The sequence below is a fragment of the Argentina silus genome, assembly GCF_951799395.1.
Source record: "Argentina silus genome assembly, chromosome: 12".
NCBI classification, from domain to species: Eukaryota; Metazoa; Chordata; class Actinopteri; order Argentiniformes; family Argentinidae; genus Argentina; species Argentina silus.
Genome location: NC_139666.1, coordinates 8413288 through 8418256, shown reverse-complemented (window position 1 = coordinate 8418256; position 4969 = coordinate 8413288).

Here is a 4969-nt window from a genome sequence, read left to right as displayed (position 1 = left end):
CTTAGTAAGATACAGTATATGAACAAAACAAGGAAACGTTTTGAGTCATTTTATAGTTCTGTAACTCTTGGATGAGTTTGAAGGAAAGAGGTTCCCATTGGCAACAGCCTCTCAGAACTGATTCTCAGATAGCTTTGAACTGCAGATTCACTTGAAGTAGAGCTCAATGCATGAGCACAACAGAGCATACTCTGTGAAGTACTCTCTCTCCTACTCTCTTTGAAACTCTGAAACATAACTAAGGAAACAAACACAGATTCTGGTAGTTGGAAAGTATTCTCAAACTGGCTCGGATGTTCGGAAAGAGAGTTGTCCCTGTCTTATTGTACTTGGGTAACATGGGAGGCTGGTGGGGGCAGAAATCGGAAAACAGACTCATAATGACCTTGTCCTCCGATTTCTCCCTCCACCAGCCTCCATTTCAGATCTTCAGCTGTTCCTGTGGCAGAACCCTCTGTAGAACCTTTTTGGAGCCCTATTTTCTAAGATCTATAATAATAATAATGATATCTGCCATTTAGCTGATGCTTCTATCCAAAGCGACTTACATTGCAGTGAGTGCAATTTCAGTATATATGGTCCCAGCAGGAATCAAACCCACAACCTAAGCATTGTTAGTGTCATGCTCTACCAACTGAGCCACAGAGGACCATGAAGTCACAGGGACCACTAAGAGTGTACACTATGGATACGTGATTGAACTTATGAATAAACCTGTATGAGGACACTGATTACGCTAAACTGTGTGACTTGCGTATCCCAGGCAACTGAGATTATTAGGTCAATTGGCCGCATCCAGTGTAATGTTGTCAGCAGCGGACCAAAACACCTTTCCCATCTCATAAAGGTCACTCTCCCTCTGCTGAACCAGTGGGGTTTCTGAATATCTCTGCTGTCAGAAAGTTTCTGCGGATGCCTTGAGATAAGTGGAATGCCAGCTGAAGTTTGGAAAGTTCACTGTCGTCCTGTCTCTCCAGCAAGTGTTCTGTGCACACAGAACATCACCTTCTTCCCTTGTAATGTTTGACCTAGAAAAATACACATTTAGACCAGTGGAGGCTGGTGAAGGCAGAAATCAGAGGACGGGCTCATTGTAATACATGAAATGGAATGAGGAATGGTATCATACGCGTGTTTGATACCATTCCACATTCCATTCCATTCATTACAATGAGCCCGCCCTCCGATTTCTACCTCCACGAGCCTCCCCTGCCACATTAGACTTTAAACTTATATTATGCTGCATGTCTTCCTAGTATGTTTGACAGCCCAGATAAATCTTATCTTTATTATGACAGAACGTCATGTCAGCTATAACAGTAGTGAACACTGACTACCACCACCAACCCCCCACCATCCCACAGTGCCTAAGAATGCAGCTACCCGTGAGAATCGTTCAAATCCGACTCAAGTTTCTGTGGCTTGTAAAAATCATCCAGCGAGCAGATTTACGGTGCAGAGGTCCTGTTCTAAATGTACGGCATACATGACTTACAGTCCTCTCTCCTGCCCTAATGTAAGAAACTCTAAACAGATGCTTCCTCTTTCTTTTGCTACCTCTCTCTCTCTCTCTCTCTTGTTACCTCTCTCTCTCTCCCTTTCTCTCTCTCTCTCTCTCTCTCTCTCTCTCTCTCTCTCTCTCTCTCTCGCCCTCTTGATTTTTATCCCTTCTCTCACTCTCTCTCGCTACCCCTCTTTCTCTCTCTCTCTCTCTCTCTCTCTCTCTACCTCTCTACCTCTCTCTCCCTCTCTCTCTACCTCTCTCTCTCTCTCTCTCTCTCTCTCTCTCTCTCGCCCTCTTCTCTCTCTCTTGTCAACTTTCTTTCTCTCTCCCCCTTTTACATTCACTCACTCTTTGGCCCAGTATTTGAAAATGGGCGAGCTAGAAACTAGGTCTGCCAAGAACACCAGACTTTAGTTACTCAGGGACCAGCTATACAGTGTACAGTGACTTAAGCCCTGGGCCCTGAGGAAATATACATTTCATTGTCAGCCTTATTCGACATAAAAGATAGCAGGCAGTGGAAGACCTTTCTTGTTATATCTGGTCCCAAGTGAATCCGGGTCCGAAAGCTTCTCTCCTTCTCTTTGGCATCTTGCCTGGTATTTTGCAGCTCAGCACCGTGAGTGCTCTAAGCCAGCCCTGGTCCAGACAGACTACCCATTCACCTCAGCCCCATCCCAGGCCCATAACGTCAGCCACCCAAGTGAAGTTTGTTTACCCTCAGTGGGTGCCTAGACAGCCCATGTGTGGGGGCCACAGACCACAGAGCAGCTCAGAGTGATTTCCCAGAGATACAGAGATACAGACCAAGCCCGCAGCCACCGCCAGCCCTCCTCCAGAACCTACAGACCTCCTCCTCCAGGACCAGGAGAGCTCCTCTGCCCTCCGTCAGTGTCTGACCCTGCCCCCATCCAGCAGCACTTTATTTGTTGTTTACAAGTGTGGCATTTAACTACATTCCTCTGGCGAGTCTAAACCTTCAATTAGAAGTCAAATACCCAAACCTTTCAGTGTTGTTTGTCTTACGCAGACAAGAAAAACAGCAGTGTCTATGATTAGTGTGAGTACTATGATTCTTCTATCTAATTGAAGGTCACTTATGTAGAAACTATTCACAGTGTGGGGCCTTCACAGACAATAACACTAAATGAGTAAGGACGTTCCGTTGGGTTATGACTCATGGAAGAGTATTATGCTAAACTCTGAAACAAGGCTCCTCTAGAACATCATTCGTGAGTTTCACGGTCGGCCTTGGCATTGTGACGTCAGCTGTGGATGTGCAACAGTAAGGTTATATTGCCAGTAAATGAGGAAAACGTCCTGTCAGATTTATACCTCTGGGAATGACATCAATATGTCCAGCCACATTGCAGTCATCGAAGACAACATACACCTGAACCAATCTCATTTCATTATTTCAGAGAGGGAGTGGCTCACACTGTTTAGTATCTATGCAAATGTTACTGCAATTGTCCCAGCTGGGAAAAGTTGGATTTCGCCAAGTAATGCGCATAGCTCATTTACATCTAAATGACTGTTTTAAATATTCATGTTAAGGTGATTCGGCATTGGCCAGATGAGAGGAGACACTTATGCAGCGCCGGCCCAGTCAGATTAATGAATGCCGCCCTACCTCTTGGAACGGTGAGAGTGTCCTTTACCTCCCCACAGCAAGATGAAATATTCATTAGGTACTTCGTCAATTAACAGTCCAGTCACACTGAACTTCTGACTTCATTCGCCCCCATTGGCGCCCTGTCAGAATACATAAAAAGGATAGTCCGACATTTTGGCAATTAAGCCCTTTTTTCTAGATGAACTCATGGATATCATTTTTTTGGTTTTTGAGTCCAGTTTGAAGGTAGTTGCTGAGCCGATGCTAAACGCGTTACCGCAAAGACTGGAAAACTCCAGGAACAGCTTGCCAGCTCTTCTCAAAAGCAGGGAAATAGACCTTCTTTCTACTCCAAAGCCTGGCGGTTGGTCATTTCTGCGTTTAGCATCAGCTTAGCAACCAACTTCAAACTGCACACAGAGACATTCACAGTATGCACACAGACACATACACATGATATTTATGAGTTCATCTGACTCTGGGTCTAAAGTAGAAAAGTAGTTGGCTTAATTGCCAAAACTCGCACTATCCCTTTAAGAAGATGTTTCCTTGTGGTCAGGAATAACTTCTGTGTGGTATTGTGTATTCTTTAACATTGTGTATTTTATATTATTGTCAGTTGTTGCAGTAGAGGCTGGTGTTTAGAGCTGACACTCTCCTTCACTCACTCTCCACTCTTCTCTTCTCTTCTCTTCTCTTCTCACTCCCCCTCCTGAATTAAGGGTTTTCATTGTTATGGTCTGTGTGTTGAAATTATGGGGTGTGCGATCGAAATGACAGTACTTCAAAGATGTCTGGCCTACACAGAAGAATGTGATGGAAAGTTAATCATCCTTTCAAAATAGTATTGTGGTCTTAAGTGTGGGGTGAGTCATATTTTTAGGGGCTTTGGAAGATGTGGAGGACAGTGAGCCTCTAAATTGGAAGAGCACATTGACATGAGCGATGGTATTGTCCAAATGTCCCAGTCTTCACCTTTGCTAATGACCCATTCCTATAATAGCAGTAGTTTCTGAGATTGTAGCACCATTGACAAGCCTCTGATTTCTAGCCAGGTAAGCTGCACATTTAACTGTAATTGAGCTATTAGCTGGTCCAGAATTAGCCACTATCGACCTGCCTGGAGGGTCCTGCTGCCTTCACATTCTCCTGATGGTAATTAGCCACTGGTGACTGCAGCCTTGGACCACCAGGTTGTATGCCTTGGACCACCAGGTTGTCCTGACTATCTGCGGCAGTAGCAGACTTATACGAAGGAGAGAGCCCCTAATCCCACATATACAATAACGTTCCACCCACTTCTGTAGCTACCATAGCATTTACATTTACATTTATGGTATTTAGCAGACGCCTTTATCGAAAGCAACTTCACAACAAATACATTTGTTTCAGTAAGTCATCATAAGATAAAGCAATCAATGCTCAGACCAGGGGCCATTGGCAGTCACAATGCTAATAGCCTACTCAAAAGGGCTTCAGAGCCTAACCTATGAAAGAAGAAGAAGAAAAAGAAAGACTGTTTATTGGCCATGCAATCAATTCTCATCAATTGTTGGAATGTGGTAATTTTTGCACCCTCCCCCCCTGAGACAACACACATGCACACCCCCGAGGGAGAACAGAGCTCTAGGCACAGGGTCAGCCATATTCAGCGCCCCTGGAGCAGTTAGGGGTTAAGTGCCTTGCTCAAGGGCACAACAGCAGTGGTAGGCACCTTAGATATGATGCCAGTAACCTTCCAGTTACCAGCTCACATTCGGAGTGGGGATTGAACCAGGGACCTGCCGATTGCTGGCCGGCCTCGCTAGCCTCTAGGCTACCTGCCGCCCCCAATGCCGCCCCCTATGGAA